At 40.1% G+C, this 24,370-nt stretch overlaps 2 gene segments (V, D, J or C); both read left to right on the top strand.

Annotated features, from left to right (window-relative positions):
* Positions 1-24,370, top strand: part of LOC138443432 (M1-specific T cell receptor alpha chain-like) — a 1,249,782-nt gene that overhangs the window by 1,098,847 nt on the left and 126,565 nt on the right.
* LOC138443431 (T cell receptor delta constant-like) overlaps positions 1-24,370 on the top strand; it is a 195,413-nt gene that overhangs the window by 131,666 nt on the left and 39,377 nt on the right.

Raw genomic sequence — 24,370 nt, 5'->3', positions numbered from 1 at the left:
ATGCTAAGTTTATGCCCTTTGTAGAATGTATAACACTCTCCATGTGTAAAGTAGGCAGACAGAGGTGATACAGAAACTTAACAGGCAAAAGCGGAAATTACATTGACCACAAACATTTTCTGCCTACCTACAGCTTGTAGGATCCAGCTGAGACATTCAGGATCAATAAATTCCTCTGTGAGAAACCGTCTAAGACTATTCTGGCCAGAAAGCACAGATGAATAGACGTCACAATTTCTTAAGTCCATTCTAGTTGCAAAATCCAGGGCAGTTCTAGCCACCAGGGCAGAAAAATTGAGAAAGGATCACCCAAGTGAGCCTGTCCTGACCTGAGGGCAAGACTATTTGATGTTACTGTAGCTCAAAATAGAGAAAAATGCAGGGATGTGGGTTCTCAGGGGCCAGATAGGTCAAAACCAAGGGGAGGTTTTTGTAAAGCTCTGTCGCATTGTGGCGGGAGTACTCGCACATTGCTACAAAACCCACAGGGAACCATACAGAAACTATAGGGGCAGAAGTGGAATTTCCTGGTGAATTCACCAGCCTGACTACAGACCAATTCTCCCATGGCTTCATGACTGAACTCCGATAAAATACCAGCTGCCATTTCTACCTCAGACAAGGCATGCACACCCAAGTTCACTAAAATGTTGTTATCAATGTTCTGACGGAAAATGTTCCAAACTGTGTTAAATCTGACCACTTACTAGGCAGGGAATTTCCCCTTTTCCTGTAAACATGTTATACTACTTGTATTTTCCAGTATTTTCATCCTAAAGCTAACTCCAAAGGGGCTTTGCTATACTTTCTCACTTCATTACAAGGTCATTGTACAAGGTAAATTTTTTAATTTCACCACATACCTCTATGGAAAGATTCCTCTTCCATTTCCCGATTATCCCAGGAACCCCTTGGGAGCAAGGAGCTCAGGCTTGGAAACCTTGGGACACACAGCAACCATAAACATGGCTTCTGTGTCATTGTTCCATGGCCAATTATTCACTCACTGTCTTATGAAGCATTTATTCATCAATATCTTTCTCTAATCTTGATCTTGATCTTTATAAATTCATACTTTCTTCTTTGACACCTACTCACAGGGCTGATAGTCTACAAACTTTCCACCATTTAATTCTTCCTTCCAGCCTCCCTCACCCTGAGCTTAAACATTCCAGCAATGAGCTTTCCCAGAACATTTGTATCTCAGCTGAAAAATGATGCAAAGCAGTTGCCTTCCAATTCCATTTTTTTGCTTTCAGTCCTACCCATACCCATGTCCAACTGGAAAGTTAGGACCACTTCACATCATTTGTGAATGTTTTCCTCATAAATCTGTCCCCAGAGTAATCACCTTACTTGTCTCCTGAGAAACCTTTATTTGGATCAAGAAGCAACATTTAGAACCAGACACGGAACAACTGACTAGTTCAAAAATGGGAAAGGAGTATAACAAGGTTGTACATTGTCACCCTGCTTATGTAACTTATATGTAGAGTCAAAGTCAAAGTGTTAGTCGCTCAATCATGTCCAACTCTTTGCCAACTATAGTCCATGGGGCTCCTCTGTTGATGGAATTTCCCAGGCAAGAATACTGGAGTGGTTTGCCATTCCCTTCTCCAGGGGATCTTTACCAACTGAGCTACCAGGGAGGCCCAAACTTAGTGAGGTCATCACAGAGCACCAAGCTGAGCCCCCTGTGTTATAAGGCATCTTCCCACTGTGTGCTTAGTCGTTCAGTCATGTCCAACTCTTTGTGATCCCATGGACTGTAGCCCACCAGGCTCCTCTGTCCATGTGGATTCTCCAGGCAAGAATACTGGAGTGGGTTGCCTTGTTCTCCTCCAGGGGATCTTCCCAACCGAGGGATCGAACCCAGGTCTCCCATATGGCAGGTGGATTCTTTACCAGCTGAGCTACCACGGAAGCCCATCTTGCAAAATGCCAGGCAGGATGAATCACAAGCTGCAGTCAAGATTGCCAGGAAAAATATTAATAGCCTCAGATGTGCAGATGATACTACTCTAATGGCAGAAAGTAAAGAGGAACTAAAGAGCCTATTGTTGAGGGTGAAAGAGGAGAGTGAAAAAGCTGGCTTGAAAGTCAACATCCCAAAAAAAAAAAAAAAAAGAAAGAAACTAAGATCATGGCATACAGTCCCATTACTTCGTAGGAAATAGATAGGGAAACAATGGAAACAGTGACAGACTTTATTTTCTTGGGCTCCAAAATCACTGCAGACAGTTACTGTAGCCACAAAATTAAAAGAGGCTTGCTTCTTGGAAAGAAAGCTATGACAAACCTAGACAGCATATTTAAAAGCAGAGACATCACTTTGCTGGCAAAGGTCCATATAGTCAAAGCTATGGTTTTACCAGTAGTCATCTAAGAATCTGAGAGTTGGACCGTAAAAAAGGCTGAGGACCAAAGAACTGATGCTTTCAAACTGCAGTGCTAGAAAAGACGCTTGAGTGTCCTTTGGACTGCAAAGAGATCAAACTAGTCAATCCTAAAGGAAATCAACCTGAATATTCATTTGAAGGACTGATGCTGAAGCTGAAGTTCCAGCTGAGGTTCCAATACTTTGGCAATCTGATATGAAGAGCTGACTCATTGAAAGAGACCCTGATGCTGAGAAAGATTGAAGGCAAATGGGAAAGGGGCAGCAGAGGATGAGTTGGCCAGATAGCATCACCCACTCAATGGACATGAATTTGAGCAAACTTCGGGAGAAAATGTAGGATACAGGAGCCTAGCATGCTACAGTCCATGGGGTCACAAAGAGTCAGACACGACTTAGTGACTGAACAATGAACTCCATGATATGCAACTCTTGAAGAAGTCTGACTCAGGAAGGTTGACAGGTTTCTACCTAAATCCATGTCCAGGTACTACATTACTGAAATTTGCTGTTGGGAAGATGTTACCTCTCTACTTATCACTCCTTGAAAGTCTCAGAACTGAATCTCAGGTTCTATAGGACATATGGATATATGAAGCTCCAGGACAAAGGTTGGAATGCATGAATTCTGGGGACTGTAATGGGAACTGTCCAGATCATAGACCTTCGATGGAAGAAGGAAGCATTGACACTCTAAAAAACTCCAGTTCTCTTGTCTACCTCTGTTCTTTGATATCACACCTCATTCTACCATTTGCTGCTGCTGCTGCTGCTGCTGCTGCTGCTGCTACTAAGTCGCTTCAGTCGTGTCCAACTCTGTGCGACCCCATAGATGGCAGCCCACCAGGCTCCCCCATCCCTGGGATTCTCCAGGCAAGAACACTGGAGTGGGTTGCCATTTCCTTCTCCAATGCATGAAAGTGAAAAGTGAAAGTGAAGTCACTCAGTCGTGTCTGACTCTTGGCGACCCCATGGACTGCAGCCCACCAGGCTCCTCCATCCATGGGATTTTCCAGGCAAGAGTACTGGAGTGGGGTGCCATTGTCTTCTCCCATTCTACCATTTATGGTAGATCAAATCTGCTCAAAAATAAACTGTACCAAGTCAACATAGTCTTTGTTAATCTTGAAACTCAGAGTAAAGTAAATGAATCTGACTCCAGAGTTAAATATTTCCCTCTCTTCAATGCAGACCCCAAGAGCTGGAGTCTAATCATCCCATTTTTACATTTGGATGTATTTCTCCCACTTCCTGTACATTGTTTCTCCATACAAAAAATTCCATGATAAAAATGGAAACTCTCTCCTAAATACACTAGCTATCATAGCAGGATTAACGTGTGGAGGGAATATGATTTTGTACTTATATTATTTAACCTCTATTTACAGAATAAAAGCAATCAACCCTTTCTTCTTGCAATGTCATTCTTTCTGGATAAATTACTTGCCACAGGAGGTTATGATGGTTCTATACCATTGTTTTTGGCTTCCACGCCCCAAGCCATCTGGTCTTCATTACATCCGGAGAAGACCAAAAAAAAGTGTCTCTTTTTTGTTTTTTTAAACTTTTTATTTTGTATTGGGATATAGCTGATTAACAATGTTGTGATAGTTTCAGGTGGACTGCAAAGGGACTCAGCCCTGCATATACATGTATCCATTCTCCCCAAACTCTCCTCCCAGCCAGGCTGCTATGTAACATTGAGCAGAGTTCCCTGTGCTATACAGTAGGACTTTGTTGGTTATCCATTTTAAATAGAGCAGTATGTTGATCCCAAACTTCCTAACTACCCTTACCCCCCATTGGAGGGGGATCTTTTGTTCAAAATTTTTTATGTAATCACAGGTATCCCAGAAGTCAAACCTGACAATACATATGGATTAATAAACTTGGAAAAGCCCATATTCTAATAGAGAGGTGGAAAGTGGTAGGCTGCATGGGACTGAGTGCTGGGAAACTGCTCAAGTCCACTGCTGACTCAGGCTTCTCACCACCTGCCTAATACAACAGATGGGTCTTCTTTATGAGGCACCAGAGACCCAGAATGTCCACATCCTGTGGTTCCTGTACCCCCTGACACCTCACATTTGAGTTCCTTTTCTAATTAGAAAACCAAAGCTACTGGCTTTGGGCCAGTTCACAACAGATGTGGTGCACAACAGCCAACTACCCAGGAAGCATCCCCCAGGGCAGGGCATGAGAATCTGCTTCTCAGAAATTCCCATACTTCTGATCCCATCTGACACCTGCCCAAAGAGAGAGCCTGAGAGACTTGCTCCTGAGCATCTTCAGGGATGCTTCCTGTTGGGAAGTGAGACATCTGAGTTATAGCTAAGTTTAAAAGACTGAGAGTTAAAGGAATTACTGGAAAGCAAATATTATAACTTTATATGTATTTTAGGTATATCTATTAATACCAACCTCTCCAAAACTTGGACAGAATGCCTTCCTAAGTCATTGACTTTGCCCATCTCACTCTCTGAATCCATGAGGTGATCACACAGAAGACAGGCTTTCAAAACCATGAGCAGCAAGACCTTTCCTTTCTCCACATTCAGGACAGTGGAGCTGGGGATGGATTCTGCTCATGAGAATGTTATTGCTAGCTTGTGTCAGCACTTACAAAGATATCCTTGTTCTGTAACTGCCTGTAAGAGATCGTACCTTGACTTTCCCTAAGTCCACAGATTTCTTTCAGTACATTTGTAACCCAAGATTGTGATCCCTTCTGTATACTGCCTACTTGGTAAAACTAAAGAAGACAGGAATTGAAGGGAGAATGTACGAGAAAAGACACAAATACATTAGTACCAAGGAAAATACTGATATGGACTCAGAGTATTTATAACTTAAATTGATATTAAATTTATTTTCCCCCAAAATATAAAGGTAGTATTAGGATGTATATTTTCTTAGTGTCCCTGGAAGAAAATATGAGCATTCAAAGAGTACAGAATTCCTAAACCCTGCAGTTTCCATCCCCACCCCCCCCCCAAAAAAAAATGTTTCACTGTGGCTGGAATAATTCTTGGCAGTAGCTAAGGGAGGCTGCCAGCTGCCAACCCTCTACAAAATTAATGTAGGTCATCTATGGCTCCTTATTTTCTTGTTTCTGGGCCATTTACTTGGACCCTCCTCCCCACCACATCCCTCATATGCTTTTATTCTATTCCCATCAAAACTTGATATTAAGAAATGACTTGAACCCAGTTCACACTAAGTTAGTGAACAAGGGATATAGATGAAGGCTTCAGTTTTCTGAAGTGGAGTGTGAGGGAGGGAATATCATACGTAATGCATTTAATAGGGATAATAGCCATGAGTTTAAGACTAAAGCAACCTGCCTAACATAATGCTGCAATAAAATAATAGAAGTTTCCCAAAAAAGACTAAAGCAACCAGGGAAGAATTTTTCAAGACTTTGGACACGGCCCAAAATAAAAGATGAAAGTTTGTTCTCTCTTGTTAGGAGACTTGTTGTGGATCAGACAAGGAGAGTCTGGAATCTCCAAGCAGGCACTTCTTATGTTCAGAAGGAAGACCAGAATTGAGGCCAATAAAGAAATAAAATTTAAATGTGTGCCATTTAATTTAATAACAGGGATGGCTTTGCACAGTTGACTTTTTTCAGCTGTGAAAGAAATATCCTTATCAGAGAGTGAGTTCAGTTGGATGACTACACTGGGCAGATTGTCTCCTTTGTTGGGAGCTAGAGCTCAGTGACCTGAGCTCCATCCTCACTAAAATTCCTTGTAGTATCCATGTCAGAAAAATTCAACTGACACCAAAAAGCGAATACAGTTACTATTTAAAGCATTTAAATTTGTGATATGTATACATAAGGAACAGATACTACACTTAGTATCACAATTCTGGTCTTCCTCCTGAACATAAGAAGTGCCTGCTTGGAGACTCCAGACTCTCCTTGTATTATCCACATCAAGTCTCCTAACAAGAGAGAACAAACTTTCATCTTTTATTTTGGGCCATGTCCAAAGCCTTGAAAAATTCTCCCCTGGTTGCTTTAGTCTTTTTTTTTTTTTTGGAAACTTCTATTATTTTATTTCAACACTATGTTAAACAGGTTGCTTTAGTCTTAAACTCATGGCTATCACCTCTATTAAATACATTAAATACAATATTCCCTCCATCCCACTCCACCACTGCACTCATCTCACACACTAACAAATTAATGCTCAAAATTCTCCAAGCCAGTTTTCATTAGCATGTGAACTATGAGATTAAATTGTCAACATCCACTGGATCACTGAAAAAGCAAGAGAATTCCAGAAAAACATCTACTTCTGCTTTACTGATTATACCAAAGCCTTTGACTGGGTAGATCACAGCAAACTGTGGAAAATCCTTCAAGATATGGGAATACCAGACCACCTTATCTGCCTCCTGAGAAATCTGTATGCAGGTCAAGGAGCAACAGTTAGAACTGGACATGGAACAATAGACTGGTTCCAAACTAGGGAAGGAGTACATCAAGGCTGTATATTGTCACCCTGCTTATTTAGCTTATATGCAGGGTACATCATGCAAAATGCTGGACTGAATGAAGCTAAAGATGGAATCAAGATTGCCAGGAGAAATATCAATAACATCAGATATGCAGATAATACCACCCTCATGGCAGAAAGTGAAGAGGAACTAAAGACCCTCTTGATGAAATTCAAAGAGGAGAGTGAAAAAGCTGGCTTAAAACTCAACATTCAAAAAACTAAGATCATGGCATTCAGTCCCATTACTTCATGGCAAATAGATGGGGAAACAGTGGAAATAGTGGCAGACTTAAATTTTGGGGCTCCAATTCCTTAAAAAATTGCAAATAGAACTACCTTATGACCCAGCAATCCCACTGCTGGGCATACACACCAAGGAAACGAGAATTGAAAGAGACACATGTACCCCAATGTTCATCGCAGCACTGTTTATAATAGCCAGGACATGGAAACAACCTAGATGTCCATCAGCAGATGAATGGATAAGAAAGCTGTGGTACATATACACAACGGAGTATTACTCAGCCATTAAAAAGAATTCATTTGAATCAGTTCTAAAGAGATGGATGAAACTGGAGCCGATTATACAGAGTGAAGTAAGCCAGAAAGAAAAACACCAATACAGTATACTAACACATATATATGGAATTTAGGAAGATGGCAATGATGACCCTGTATGCAAGATAGGAAAAAAGACACAGATGTGTATAACGGACTTTTGGACTCAGAGGGAGAGGGAGAGGGTGGGATGATCTGGGAGAATGGCATTCTAACATGTATACTATCATGTACGAATTGAATCGCCAGTCTATGTCTGACGCAGGATACAGCATGCTTGGGGCTGGTGCATGGGGATGACCCAGAGAGATGTTATGGGGAGGGAGGTGGGAGGGGGGTTCATGTTTGGGAACGCATGTAAGAAATAAAGATTTTAAAATTTAAAAAATAAAAGACTAAAAAAAATAAAAATAAAAAATAAAATAAAATAAATCCAGCTTGAACATCTGGAAGTCCACAGTTCAAAAAAAAATTGGGGGGCTCCAAAATCACTGCAGATGGTGACTGCAACCATGAAATTAAAAGACACTTGCTCCTTGGAAGAAAAACTATAACCAACCTAGACAGCATATTAAAAAGCAGAGACATTATTTGCCAACAAAGGTCTGTCTAGTCAAAGCTATGGTTTTTCCAGTAGTCATGTATGGATGTGAGAGTTGGACTATAAAGAAATCTGAGTGCAGAAGAATTGATGCTTTCGAACTGTGGTGCTAGAGAAGACTCTTGAGAGTCCCTTGGACTGCAAGGAGATCCAACCAGTCCATCCTAAAGGAAATCAGTCCTGAATATTCATTGGAAGGACTGATGTTGAAGCTGAGACTTCAATACTTTGGCCACCTGATGCAAAGAACTGACTCACTGGAAAAGACCCTGATGCTGGGAAAGACTGAATGCAGGAGGAGAAGGGGACAAGAAGATGATATGGTTGGATGGCATCACTGACTCAATGGACATGAGTTTAAGCAAGCTCTGGGAAATGATGAAAGACAGGGAAGCCTGGCGTGCTGCAGTCCATGGCATCGCAAAGTGTCGGACATGACTGAGTGACTGAACTGAACTGAACTGAACTGAACTGAACTGATATATAAGGAAAACTTTACATATATACATAAAACTATACATACACACACACACATATACATATAATCTGAAATAAGTCCCCATTTTCCCTCAATTAGATTTAAGGGTTTTAGCCAAATTGAATATATAAATATAATACAGTTTTAGATGAAGTGGTCAAATTCTGCTTGTTTTTTTATTGGCCACACCGTGCTTCATGTGGAATCTCAGTTCCCTTTCCAGGGATCAAACTAGTGACTAGTTTATAGCATTCCTTTCTGGTATAGCAGACTGGATGCATTCACAGTTACAGGAAGAAGAAAGCAACTAGCTTCAAGTTTCTCACTAAAGAAAAAGCATGCAGAAAAAAAAATATTCCAAGCCCTCCCCCCACCCCCACCCTGCAAAATATGTCCCATTGCAAAGTTGCAATGGGAATATGAAACTTTACAAAGAATAGATTTTTCTGTCACCATCTCATCTTAGTGATTGATCTTAGCCTCATCAAATCATTATGTCTATCCTGACATGATGCCACGCACAGGACACAATCCCCCTTACACAATATTCCAGCCAAAAATAAACAAATAGGACTTCCCTGGTGGTACAGTGGATAAGAATCTGCCTGCCAATGCCAGGGACACCAATTCGATCCCTGGTCCAGGAAGATTCCTCATGCCACAGCGCAACTAAGCCTACATCCCACAACTATTGAACCCACACTCTAGAGCCCACAATCTGCAACAGGAGAAAAGCCCCCGCTCAATGCAACTAGAGAAACTCCGAACATCAGTGAAGACCCAGCACAGCCAAAAATAATATAAATAATTAATTACTTTAAAAATAAATAAATATGCAAAGCCTAATCCAACCATTAGTCCTACCAGGAGGCGAAGTAGCTAGAAGAACAAGTTCGAGGATTCCACAAAGAAAGAACTAAACAAATCCAGAAGGTGAAACGTTCTACAGGACTACTGCCCAACCCTTTCAATAATCAATTTGATGAAAGAAAACACAAGGACAGTGGAAGGAAAGCTGTGGAATGAAAACTATTACAGGCCAAAGAAACTTGAAGGATTTAACAGCCAAATTAAATGCAGAATATTTGACTGAACTCATTTCTAAAAATCATCTATAAAAGTCATGTGGGGAAGAACTAAGAAATCTGACCATTGACTGGGTATTAAAAGACTTTAGGAAATTGTTAACTTTGGTAGATGGAAAGAAATATTAGGTTTCCTCAGAAAAATATTTTATTTTCAAAAACTGCATGCTGAAGTTTTTAAAAGGAATTGTCATGATATTGGAATTTACTTTTAAATACTTGAACAAAATAGATAGCAAGCATGGCAACATCAGTTACTAGAAGTAGGTGATGAGTCTAAAGATATTGTTTCTATTCATTTCATTTTTTAATATTTCTAAAGCTTTATAAAAAATGCTTTTAATGTTTTTATTTCTAACATTACAAAAGTGAAATACAATGTTTCTTGAAAATTAGCATACATTTTTAAGAATACTTCTCTGCTCAAAGAAACCCTGGATCTCTAGGTGTTTCAGTTCAGTTCAGTCGCTCAGTCGCGTTTAACTCTTTGCAACACCATGAACCACAGCACACCAGGCCTCCCTGTCCATCACTAACTCCTGGAGTTTACCCAGACTCATGTCCATTGAATCCGTGATGCCATCTAGGTTTGTTTTTTTTTTTTTACTTTATTTTACTTTACAATACTGTATTGGTTTTGCCATACATTGACATGAATCCACCACGGGTGTACATGAGTTCCCAATCCTGAACCCCCCTCCCACCTCCCTCCCCATATCATCTCTCTGGATCATCCCCGTGCACCAGCCCCAAGCATCCTGTATCCTGTATCGAACATAGACTGGCGATTCGTTTCTTATATGACAGTATACATGTTTCAGTGCCATTCTCCCAAATCATCCCACTCTCTCCCTCCCCCTCAGAGTCCAAAAGTCCGTTATATACATCTGAGTCTCTTGCTGTCTCGCATACAGGGTTATCATTAGCATCTTTCTAAATTCCATATATATGTGTTAGTATACTGTATTGGTGTTTTTCTTTCTGGCTTACTTTACTCTGTATAATCGGCTCCAGTTTCATCCATCTCATTAGAACTGATTCAAATGTATTCTTCTTAATGGCTAAGTAATATTCCATTGTGTATATGTACCACAGCTTTCTTATCCACTCATCTGCTGATGGACATCTAGGTTGCTTCCATGTCCTGGCTATTGTAAATAGTGCTGCATTGAACATTGGGGTACACGTGTCTCTTTCCATTCTGGTTTCCTTGGTGTGTATGCCCAGCAGTGGGATTGCTGGGTCATATGGCAGTTCTATTTCCAGTTTTTTAAGGAATCTCCACACTGTTCTCCATAGTGGCTGTACTAGTTTGCATTCCCACCAACAGTGTAAGAGGGTTCCTTTTCTCCACACCCTCTCCAGCATTTATTGCTTGCAGACTTTTGGATCACAGCCATTCTGACTGGTGTGAAATGGTACCTCATTGTGGTCTTGATTTGCATTTCTCTGATAATGAGTGATGTTGAGCATCTTTTCATGTGTTTGTTAGCCATCCATATGTCTTCTTTGGAGAAATGTCTATTTAGTTCTTTGGCCCATTTTTTGATTGGGTCGTTTATTTTTCTGAAATTGAGCTGCATAAGTTGCTTGTATATTTTTGAGATTAGTTGTTTGTCAGTTGCTTCATTTGCTATTATTTTCTCCCATTCAGAAGGCTTTCTTTTCAACTTGCTTATAGTTTCCTTTGTTGTGCAGAAGATTTTAATTTTAATTAGATCCCATTTGTTTATTTTTGTTTTTATTTCCAGTATTCCGGGAGGTGGATCATAGAAGATCCTGCTGTGATTTATGTCTGAGAGTGTTTTGCCTATGTTCTCCTCTAGGAGTTTTATAGTTTCTGGTCTTACGTTTAGATCTTTAATCCATTTTGAGTTTATTTTGGTGTGTGGTGTTAGAAAGTGATCTAGTTTCATTCTTTTACAGGTGGTTGACCAGTTTTCCCAGCACGACTTGTTAAAGAGATTGTCTTTACTCCATTGTATATTCTTGCCTCCTTTGTCAAAGATAAGGTGTCCATAGGTGTGTGGATTTATCTCTGGGCTTTCTATTTTGTTCCATTGATCTGTATTTCTGTCTTTGTGCCAGTACCACACTGTCTTGATGACTGTGGCTTTGTAGTAGAGCCTGAAGTCAGGCAAGTTGATTCCTCCAGTTCCATTCTTCTTTCTCAAGATTGTTTAGCTATTCAAGGTTTTTTGTATTTCCATGCAAATCGTGAAATTATTTGTTCTAGTTCTGTGAAAAATACCGCTGGTAGGGTGATAGGGATTGCATTGAATCTGTAGATTGCTTTGGGTAATATACTCATTTTCACTATATTGATTCTTCCGATCCATGAACATGGTATATTTCTCCATCTATTGGTGTCCTCTTTGATTTCTTTCATCAATGTTTTATAGTGTTTTTCTATATATAGGTCTTTAGTTTCTTTAGGTAGATATATTCCAAAGTATTTTATTCTTTTCGTTGCAATGGTGAATGGAATTGTTTCCTTAATTTCTTTTTCTACTTTCTCATTATTAGTGTATAGGAATGCAAGGGATTTCTGTGTGTAGATTTTATATCCTGCAACTTTACTATATTCATTGATTAGCTCTAGTAATTTTCTGGTGGAGTCCTTAGGGTTTCTATGTAGAGGATCATGTCATCTGCAAACAGTGAGAGTTTTAATTCTTCTTTTCCAATTTGGATTCCTTTTATTTCTTTTTCTGCTCTGATTGCTGTAGCCAAAACTTTCAGAACTATGTTGAATAGTAGTGGTGAAAGTGGGCACCCTTGTCTTGTTCCTGAACTTAGGGGAAATGCTTTCAATTTTTCACCATTGAGGATGATGTTTGCTGTGGGTTTGTCATATGTAGCTTTTATTACTTTGAGGTATCTTCCTTCTATTCCTGTTTTATGGAGAGTTTTTATCATAAATGGATGTTGAATTTTGTCAAAGGCCTTCTCTGCATCTATTGAGATAATTATATGGCTTTTATTTTTCAATTTGTTAATGTGGTGAATTACATTGATTGATTTGTGGATATTGAAGAATCTTTGCATCCCTGGGATAAAGCCCACTTGGTCATGGTGTATGATCTTTTTAATGTGTTGTTGGATTCTGATTGCTAGAATTTTGTTGAGGATTTTTGCATCTATGTTCATCAGACATATTGGCCTGTAGTTTTCTTTTTTTGCAGCATCTTTGTCAGGTTTTGGTATTAGGGTGATGGTGGCCTCATAGAATAAGTTTGGAAGTTTACCTTCCTCTGCAATTTTCTGGAAGAGTTTGAGTAGGATAGGTGTTAGCTCTTCTTGAAATTTTAATTTTTGGTAGAATTCAGCTGAGAAGCCGTCTGGACCTGGGCTTTTGTTTGCTGGAAGATTTCTGATTACAGTTTCAATTTCCGTGCTTGTGATGGGTCTGTTAAGATTTTCTATTTCTTCCTGGTTCAGTTTTGGAAAGTTGTACTTTTCTAAGAATTTGTCCATTTCTTCCACGTTGTCCATTTTATTGGCATATAATTGCTGATAGTAGTCTCTTATGATCCTTTGTATTTCTGTGTTGTCTGTTGTGATCTCTCCATTTTCATTTCTAACTTTATTGATTTGATTTTTCTCTCTTTGTTTCTTGATGTGTCTGGCTAATGGTTTGTCAATTTTATTTATCCTTTCAAAGAACCAGCTTTTGGGCTTTGTTGATTTGTGCTATGGTCTCTTTTGTTTCTTTTGCATTTATTTCTGCCTTAATTTTTATGATTTCTTTCCTTCTACTAACTCTGAGGTTCTCCATTTCTTCCTTTTCTAGTTGCTTTAGGTGTAGAGTTAGGTTATTTATTTGACTTGTTTCTTGAGGTATGCCTGTATTGCTATGAACTTTCCTCTTAGCACTGCTTTTATAGTGTCCCACAGGTTTTGGGTTGTTGTGTTTTCATTAAAATAGACTTTAAAACAAAGGCTGTGAAAAGAGACAAAGACGGCCACTACATAATGATCAAAGGATCAATCCAAGAAGAAGATATAACAATTACAAATATATATGCACCCAACATAGGAGCACTGCAATACGTAAGACAAATGCTAACAAGTATGAAAGGGGAAATTAACACTAACACAATAATAGTGGGAGACTTTAATACCCCATTCACACCTATGGACAGATCAACTAAACAGAAAACTAACAAAGAAACGCAAACTTTAAATGATACAATAGACCAGTTAGACCTAATTGATATCTATAGGACATTTCACCCCAAAACAGTGAATTTCACCTTTTTCCCAAGTGCACACGGAACCTTCTCCGGGATAGATCACATCTTGGGCCATAAATCTAACCTTGATAAATTCAAAAAAATCAAAATCATTCCAAGCATCTTTTCTGACCATAATGCATTAAGATTAGATCTCAATTATAAGAGAAAAACTGTTAAAAATTCCAACATATGGAGGCTGAACAGAACGCTTCTGAATAACCAACAAATCACAGAAGAAATCAAAATATGCATAGAAACATCTAGGTGTTTAGATAAACTGAAACTGTATATTCATGTGACAAATTTCTAAGACAACAATGGACTCTGTCACTGACTACACAGGTAAAATTAAAGAGAAAACTGACAGTGATGATCTTACACATTTGGGAGTATTCTTATTTAAGAAATAGGCATAGGTGCTGTACCTTAAAATCATGGCCTTTCTAGATCTGAATGATGAGAGCTCAGAATCCAATCATTCACTTGTGTGGAGGTGGGGCAATGCCAGACTTCCACAGATATACCAATGACTCCAGTCAGTGGATTGCCAACCTCACTTCTCATTCAGCAGGGTGGGCATCAAAAAGAAGATAGGAGAATGTTTGACAAAAGCCAAAGTATGTTAAGGGCCCCTGACTAAGAGGAACTTGACAAGATTTATCCAATCTTGGACCTTCATATGGGTCTCAGTTCAGAACCCTGGCCTCTTTTATTTTCTTCTTTTTTATTTACCACACAACCTTACCTGGCTCCTGAGACACCTGTATGCAGGTCAAGAAGCAACAGTTAGAACTAGATATGGAACAATGGACTGGTTGCAAGTTAGGAAAGGAGTATGTCAAGGCTGTAAATTTTCACCCTGCTTATTTAACTTACATGCAGAGTACATCATGTGAAATGCCAGGCTGGATGAAGCACAAGATGGAATCAAGATTGCCAGAAGAAATATCAATAACCTCAGATATGCTGATGACACCACCTTTTTACAGAAAGCAAAGAGGACCTAAAGAGCCTCTTGATGAAAGTGAAAGAGGAGGAAAAAAGCTGGCTTAAAACTCAACTTTCAAAAAACTAAAATCATGGCATCCAGTCCCACCCCTCTTGGCAAATAGATGGGGAAACAATGGAAACAGTGACAGACTTTATTTCCTTGGGCTCCAAAGTCACTGCAGATGACTGCAGCCATGAAATCAAAAGATGCTTTCTCTTTAGAAGAAAAGCTATGACAAACCTAGACAGCATATTTTAAATTAGAGACATTAGTCTAGTCAAAGCTATGGTTTTTCCAGTAATCATGCTTGAGTGTGACAGTTGGACCATAAAGAAGGCTGAGTACTGAAGGATTGATGCTTTTGAAATGCTTTTTTTTTAATTTTTATTTTTACTTTATTTTACTTTATAATACTGTATTGGTTTTGCCATACATTGACATGAATCCACCACGGGTGTACATGCGATCCCAAACATGAACCCCCTTCCCACCTGCCTCCCCACAACATCCCTCTAAGACTCTTGGTTGGCAAGGAGATCAAACCAGTCAATCTTAAAGAAAATCAATCCTGAATATTCATTGAAAGGACGGATGGCTGAAGCTGAAGTTCCAATACTTTGGCCACCTGATAAGAAGAGCTGACTCATTAGAAGAGACCCTGATGCTGAGAAAGATTGAGGGCAAGATGAGAAGAGGATGACAGAGGATGAGATGGTTGGATGGAATCACCGACTCAATGGACATGAGTTGGAGCAAGCTCTGGGAGATGGTGGGTGAAGGACAGGGAAGCCTGGAGTGCTGCAGTCATGGGGTCGCAAAGAGTTGTACACAATTGAGGACTGAACAACAACAAAATTTTTTAATTGAAGGACAATAGCTTTACAGAATTTTGTTGGTTTCTGCGATACAGCAACATGAATCAGCCATAGGTATATATATATCCCCTCCTTTTGAACCTCCTCCCTCCCATCTCCCTCCCCATCCCACCCTTCTAGATTGTTACAGAGCCCCTATTTGAGTTCCCTAAGTCATATAGCAAATTCCCACTGGCTATCTATTTTACATATGCTAATGTAAGTTTCCATGTTATTCTCTCCATGCATTTCACCCTCTCCTTCCTCCTCCCACCCCATGTCCATAAGTCTGTTCTCTATGTCTGTGTCTCCATTGTTGCCCTGCAAATAACTTCATCGGTACCATCTTTCTAGATTCCATATATATGCATTAGTATGTGATATTAATCTTTCTCTTTCTGGACTCTGGGTTCATTCACCTCATTAGAACCAACTCAAATGCATTCCTTTTATGGCTGAGTAATATTCCATTGCATATATGTACCACAGCTTCTTTATCCATTCATCTGTTGATGGACATCTAGGTTGCTTCCATGTTCTAGCTGCTGTAAATAGTGCTTCAGTGAACACTGGGGTACATGTGTCTTTTCAATTCTTGTTCCCTCAGGGTATATGCCTAGTAGTGGGATTGCTGGGTCAAATGGTGGTTTTATTCCTAGTTTTTCAAGGAATCTCCATACTGTCTTCCATAGTAGCCATATAAATTTACATTCCCACCAACAATGCAAGAGCATTCCCTTTTCTACACCCTCCCCAGCGTTTATTGTTCATAGACTTTTAGGTGATGGCCATTCTGACTGGTGTGAGGTGATATCTCATTGTAGTTTTGATTTGTGTCTCTCTAATAATGAGCCATGTTGAGCATCTTTTCATGTGTTTGTTATCCATCTGTATGTCTTCTTTGGAGAAATATCTGTTTAGGTCTTTTCCCCACCTATTTATTGGGCTGGTTTTTTTCTGGTATTGACTTGTATGAGCTGCTGGTATATTTTGCAAATTAATCCTCTGTCAGTTGTTTCATTTTCTATTATTTTCTCCCATTCTGAGGGTTGTCTTTTCACCTTGTTTATAGTTTCCTTTGCTGTGCAAAAGCTTTTAAGTTTAATTAGGTCCCATTTTTTTATTTTTGTTTTTATTACCATTATTCTAGGAGGTCGGTCATAGAGGATTTTACTTTGATTTATGTCGAATGTTCTGCCTATGTTTTCCTCTAAGAGTTTTATAGTCTTACATTTAAGTCTTTAAACCATTTTGAGTTTATCTTTGTGAATGGTGTTAGCAAGTTTTTTATTTCATTCTTTTAAAACATGGCTCTCCAGTTTTCCCAGCACCACTTATTGAAGAGACTTTCTTTGTCCCATTGCATATTCTTAACTCCTTTGTCAAAAATAAGGTACCCATAGGTGCATGGGTTTACTCTGGGGTTTCTATCTTGTTCCACTTGTCTATATTTCTGTTTTTGTGAAAACCCTGGCCTTTTTAAATTCCTGTCCTGTTGCTAAGTGGTTGATCCATTAACCATGAAAGTCAAGTTAGTCTATTCCTCCTCTTTATGGTCTTGCCAAAAGCTCAAGTCACTATCCTAACTACCTATCACTTAAGAAAAATTTATTTTTAAGGGAAATGTTGAGGTTTTGCTGCAGAAATATGGATGGATAGTGAACATAATGTAATCAGACTATGGGCCTTCCCTCAGCCTTCCCACTGTCCCCAAAGCCCCATCATCATGGATTCAGCATCTGAGACAGAGTACCATGAAAGAGAACAACCCACAGGTAGATGACATACATATTCATCGTCCTTGACTCTAGAGATGTCAACAAAGTAACTGGGTCCATTTCAACATTTTGACAGAACTAGATAATCACGATGGTGTGATCACTCATCTAGAGCCAGACATCCTGGAATGTGAAGTCAAGTGGGCCTTGGAAAGCATCACTATGAACAAAGCTAGTGCAGGTGATGGCATTCCAGTTGAGCTGTTTCAAATCCTGAAAGATGATGCTGTGAAAGTGCTGCACTCAATATGTCAGCACATTTGGAAAACTCAGCAGTGGCCACAGGACTGGAAAAGGTCAGTTTTCATTCCAATCCCAAAGAAAGGCAATGCCAAAGAATGCTCAAACTACCACTCAATTGCACTCATCTCACACTCTAGTAAAGTAATGCTCAATATTCTCCAAGCCAGGCTTCAGCACTACGTGAACCGTGAACTTCCTGATGTTGAAGCTGGTTTTAGAAAAGGCAGAAGAACCAGAGATCAAATTGCCAACATCCACTGGATCATGGAAAAAGCAAGAGAGTTCCAGAAAAACATCTATTTCTGCTTTATTGACTATGCCAAAGCCTTTAACTGTGTGGATCACAATAAACTGTGGACAATTCTGAAAGAGATGGGAATACCAGACCACCTAACCTGCCTCTTGAGAAATCTGTATGCAGGCCAGGGAGCAACAGTTAGAACTGTACATGGAACAACAGACTGGTTCCAAATAGGAAAAGGAGTATGTCAAGGCTGTATATTGTCACCCTGCTTATTTAACTTCTATGCAGAGTACATCATGAGAAACATTGGACTGGAAGAAGCACAAGCTGGAATCAAGACTGCCGGGAGAAATATCAATAACTTCAGATATGCAGATGACACCACCCTTATGGCAGAAAGTGAAGAGGAGCTAAAAAGCCTCTTGATGAAAGTGAAAGAGGAGAGTGAAAAAGTTGGCTTAAAGCTCAACATTCAGAAAACGAAGATCATGGCATCTGGTCCCATCACTCCATGGGAAATAGATGGGGAAACAGTGGAAACAGTGTCAGACTTTATTTTGGGGGGCTCCAAAGTCACTGCAGATGGTGACTGCAGCCATGAAATTAAAAGACGCTTACTCCTTGTGAGAAAAGTTATGACCAACCTAGATAGCATATTCAAAAGCAGAGACATTACTATGCCGACTAAGGTCCATCTAGTCAAGGCTATGGTTTTTCCAATAGTCATGTATGGATGTGAGAGTTGGACTCTGAAGAAGGCTGAGCACTGAAGAATTGATGCTTTTGAACCGTGGTGTTGGAGAAGACTCTTGAGAGTCCCTTGGACTGCAAGGAGATCCAACCAATCCATTCTAAAGGAGATCAACCCTGGGATTTCTTTGGAAGGAATGATGCTAAGGCTGAAACTCCAGTACTTTGGCCACCTCATGCAAAGAGTTGACTCATTGGAAAAGACTTTGATGCTGGGAGGGATTGGGGGCAGGAGGAAAAGGGGACAACCGAGGATGAGATGAATGGATGGCATCACTGACTCGATGGGCGAGAGTCTGAGTGAACTCCGGGAGATGGTGATGGACAGGGAGGCCTGGTGTGCTGAGATTCATGGAGTCACAAAGAGTCGGACACGACTGAGTGACTGAACTGAACTAAACTGAGAAAGTCACTGCTCACAATGGCTTTTGACCAATTTTTCATCAATGAAAACATATGATACAATTGATAGGCTAATTATCAGCAAACAAGTAGAGAGTGGTGAAGCTGTAGAGAAAGACTGGATTGACTGTTGAAATTGCAGCTTTGGCACAACAAACAGAATAGATTAAGATGGCGGTTCTCAAAGGATAGTCCACAGACATCTAGAGGCCCAAGACCTCTTCAGAGAGTTCATGAAGTCAGAAATATTTTCATAATTATATAAAAATAGTATTTGCCTTTTTCTTTGTGTTGACATTTTCCCTGATGCTGCAAAAACAATGGTGGGTAAAACTGCTGGTCCCTTGGTGTACCTTATGTCAGCGGCCTCAATTCTGTATTAATGATCATTGTATCCTTCATTTCTATATTTGCAGGGGGAAAAAAGCCAGTTTCACTTAAGATACTTATTGACTATATTAGTTGGCTAGGGCTGCTATAACAAATTTCCACAGACTTTTGGCTTAAATAAGACAAACTTATTTTCTCAAATTCTGAGGCTAGAAATCCAAGATCATGCTACCCTCAGAGCTAATGTTGCCTGAGCCCTCTCTCCTCGACTTGTAGATGGTGTCTCTTTTCTTTGTGTGACCAGATTTCCTCTTCTCATAGGGACACCAGTCAGAATGGATTAGGTCCACCCTAAACTAATCCAAATGGCCCCATTTTAACTTAATTATTTAATGGCCATATCTCCAAGTACATTATCATCCTCCAATACTGAAGGATAGGACTTTAACATATGGATTTGAGAAGAAAACCATTCAGTCCACAACACTGAAAGAGTAGTAAACCCATTAATTTTATTAAGTCTCAACTCTTGAGTATGTGTCTTTTTAGTATTCTGTGTGACAAAAACAGAAGTACACATAAAGCACTTCTGCTACAACCCAAATTATTATATTATCTCAAAGGAAGTTCTTTGTGCAATCATTTGAGTTGCAAACTGAACTAGCTATTTTTTCCATGAAACACCATTTTGCTTGAAAAAAATATGTGTTTAGACTTGAGTAGTTGTCAGACATTTTTTTTAATGAAAGAACTGAGTATGTCACAACAAGAAAAACAACAGATCCTTGTTGCTAATGGTAAAAAGCTAATCTTTCAGGCAAAAACTAGGGCTTAGGGAAACTTGTTACTGCCCATCATGAATTGTATGGATCTCCAGTATTTAAATAATGTTCTGATTTAAAGATATTGGTGGTCATATTATCCATTGTGACATTTTTGATATCATAGAATGAGATATGGGCTTCCCTTATAGCTCAGTTGGTAAAGAATCCACCTGCAATGTGGGGGACCCCAGGTTGATTACCGAGTCAGGAAGATCCTCTGGAGAAAGGATAAACTACACACTCCAGTATTCTGGCCTGGAAAATTCCATGGACTGTATAGTCTATGGGGTCACAAAGAGTCAGACACGACTGAGTGACTTTCTCTTTCACTTTTCACTTTCAATGAGATATATCAACACAAGTAAGTTGTCTAAGTCAGTGATCCAATCATTTCCCAAAGACCAATAGGCAGTGTAATAAAACCATGCATGGGTGAAATTTCCATTCAAACTCCAAGCTAGACCAATGGAAAGAATATCAGAAGTCCATTATCACAGTTTCTGATTTTACATTGCAACTAACCTACATTTTTCTACAACATATCTGTATAAGATTAGGTTTTTCTGGTATATTCAACCAAACCATTGAATTGCAATAGATAGAATGCATGAGCAGATATAAAAATATGCCTGTCTTCTACTAAGCCAGCTCTTCCCTGATGGATCACTAAAGACTATGATCAAATATCCCCATTAACCTCCTTACTTTGGTCTACTTTCCCTAATGTTTTCTGCCTTTTCCTCCATGTACATGGTTTGAATATTTTTTAATACACTGATTTTTTTTAATATGCTGCAGTTTGTCTATAACCCTCAAAGTATATGTCGATATCAGGAGCAGAGGTGGAGATCAACAAAGCAAGTTCAACATCCACAATCCTAAATCTTCCAAGATGGAGAATGCCCCCATCTGATCCCAATTCCACACAGAGATGAACGAGACAAGTCCTTCTTTCAAGGGCTTTACCTAATAAAGATGATAGGAATGAGGTTTTAAAGAGATAATAAGAATAAGTATGGAATGCCATGAAAATTCAGGGCAAGTGAGTGCATCTAAACCAGGCTAGTCTCAAGTAGTCATTTAGGACTGCCCAGGAGGTCAATAGCTATGCTAAGCTCAGATCATAATCCACTGGATCAAAGAAGGTGGGTAAAAGACCAAATTGTGGAACAGAAGGGGGAAAGGGCATTTCAGGCAAAACCAATCACAGGGCAAAGGCAAAGAATTATGAAAAACCATGGAGCCTTCAGGAAACAAACAGTTTGACACAGTTGAGTTTAAGGAAGCAAGTGGGAAAGTACAGATGTAAATCTAGGAAGATAGGCAAAACTCTGTGTTCCAAACTTTCTTATCTGGGGATAACGGGGAGCCACCAAAATTTTAGCATGTATTTCATAGGTCATTCCCTATCTATTTAGCATCTGTGTTAAATAGCTATTTATACTATAAATATTCATTTGAAGGACTGATGCTAAGGCTGAAGTTCCAATATTTTGGCCACCTGATGGGAAGAGCTGACTCACTGGAAAAGACTCTGATGCTAGAAAAGATTGAAGGCAGGAGGAGAAGGGGATGACAGAGGATGAGATGGTTGGATGGTATCACTGACTCACTGGACATGATTTGAGCAAACTCCAGAAGATAGTGAAGGACAGGGAAGCCTAGTGTGCTGCAGTCCATGGGGTCACAAAGAGTCAGACATGAATTAGCAAAACAACAACAACTGTCTACTATCAGTTCAGTTCAATTCAGTCGCTCAGTCATGTCTGACTCTTTGCGACATCATGGACTACAGCACACAAGGCCTCCCTATTCATCACCAACAACCTGGAGTTTTCTCAAACTCATGTCCATTGATTTAGTGATGCCATCCAACCATCTTATCCTCTGTCATCTCCTTCTCCTCCCAGATGAGAAGCCTTCAATCTTTCCCAGATGAGGGTCTTTTCCAATGAGTCAGCTCTTCGCATCAGGTGGCCAAAGTATTGGAGTTTCAGCTTCAACATCAGTCCTTACAATGAATATTCAGGACTGATTTCCTTTAGGATGGACTGGTTGAATCTCCGTGCAGTCCGAGGGACTCTCAAGAGTCTTCTCCAACACCACAGTTCAAAAGCATCAATTCTTCTGCACTCAGCTTTCTTTATAGTCCAACTCTCACATCCATACGTGATTCTTGGAAAAACCATAGCCTTAACTAGACAGACCTTGGTTGGCAAAGTAATGTCTCTGCTTTTTAATATGCTGTCTAGGTTGGTCATATCTTTTCTTCCAAGGAGTGAGCATCTTTTAATTTCATGGCTGCAGTCACCATCTGCAGTGATTTTGGAGCCCCCCCAAAAAAAGTCTGCCACTATTTCCACTGCTTCCCCTTCTATTTGCCATGAAGTAATGGAACCAGATGCCATGCTCTTAGTTTTCTGAATGTTGAGCTTTAAGCCAACTTTTTCACTCTCCTCTTTCACTTTCATCAAGAGGCTGTTTAGTTCCTCTTCACTTTCTGCCAAGTGTCATCTGCATATCTGAGGTTACTGATAATTCTCCTGGCAATCTTGATTCCAGCTTGTGCTTCATCCAGCCCCGCATTTCTCATGATGTATCTGCGTATAAGTTAAATAATCAGGGTGACAATAGACAGCCTTGACAGTGCTGGAGTGGCCATGAGGAGATACACCACTTCCAGGGCTATGGAGCGGTGAGTGGCTGAGAGGATATACCCCATGTCCAATGTCAGAGAAACCCCAGTAAGACTGTAGGCACTGGAGCAGCTGTGAGGAGATACCCCACATCCAAGGACAAAGGAGAAGCCCCAGCAAGATGGTAGGAGGGGTGAATTCGCATTTAGAATTAAACCCCACTACCACCAGAGATGCATTTGCTCATTGGTCTGCAGACCATCTGGACTTGCCCTCAGATTGTGGGCTGCATTCAGGGCTGTGTCTTTGTTCTGGGACCCAGGCTAAAGAAACACCCCTGAGCACACCCTTCTCATTTTAGAGGACAAAGGCTCAGGGATGCTGGCTCAAATCCATGATGTCATGCCACATGGAACCTCAGCCTGGAACAGGCACTGTCACCTCCACCCACAACTGTGGCCATGTCCCAAAGTCAATGGAGTGGGCTGTACACCCATCTGGAGAGGGGATCCTGCAAAGGCCCACAGCAAAGACCCTGGAAGATCCTTCTGGTACGAGGAGTGAAGCACTGGGATACAACAGCTGCATTCCCCTCAGGATTCAAATCTCAGACCTTTCGGCCATGGCCACAGGATTGCAAGATTCACAGCCCCGTAACCACAGAGTTGCAGAATTTTAGTATGTCTGAGACTGTAATTGCTTTACATCTCCTACTTTTTGTTTCTCAAAGCTAATTCCATGCAAACCGGTCTCTGATGGCTGCTTGGGAAAGCCCATGCACCAGCACTTGGAGAGAGTCAGTGAGCCTCACAGGGGTTCGTGAGAAGCCAGATTTACTGTTCAGCATACCAACAATATACATCTTGCCACTTCAAAGACTAGCAACTAAACCAAGTATACTTAACAGTCCAAGTTCAATGCTTTCTTCCCTACTGGCCTCCCTCTATGAGGCTCACATTCTCCATTCTCTGACCAAGCCAACCCCTGCTACATTATCTGTTACTGAGAAAATAACACTTGTTCTCTTTTCTTGTTTTTTGAGTTTTTTAATCACTTCATGGCAAATAGATGGGGAAACAGTGGAAATAGTGGCTGACTGTATTTTTCTGGGCTCCAAAATCACTGCAGATGGTGATTGCAGCCTTGAAATTAAAAGACATTTACTCCTTGGAAAGAAAGTTATGTCCAACCTAGACATTACTTTGTCAACAAATGTCTGTTTAGTCAAGGCTATGGTTTTCCCAAGAATCATGTATGGATGTGAGAGTTGGACTATAAAGAAAGCTGAGTGCCAAAGAATTGATGCTTTTGAACTGTGGTGTTGGAGAAGACTCTTGAGAGTCCCTTGGATTGCACGAAGATTCAACCAGTCCATCTTAAAGAAAATCAGTCCTGAATATTCACTGGGAGGACTGATGTTGAAGCTGAAACTCCAATACTTTGGCCACCTGA

Source organism: Ovis canadensis, chromosome 7 (genome assembly GCF_042477335.2).
Source record: "Ovis canadensis isolate MfBH-ARS-UI-01 breed Bighorn chromosome 7, ARS-UI_OviCan_v2, whole genome shotgun sequence".
In the NCBI taxonomy this organism is placed as follows: domain Eukaryota; kingdom Metazoa; phylum Chordata; class Mammalia; order Artiodactyla; family Bovidae; genus Ovis; species Ovis canadensis.
The sequence above is the reverse complement of the archived record's forward strand: the minus strand, read 5'-3'. Positions and strand labels throughout refer to the sequence as shown.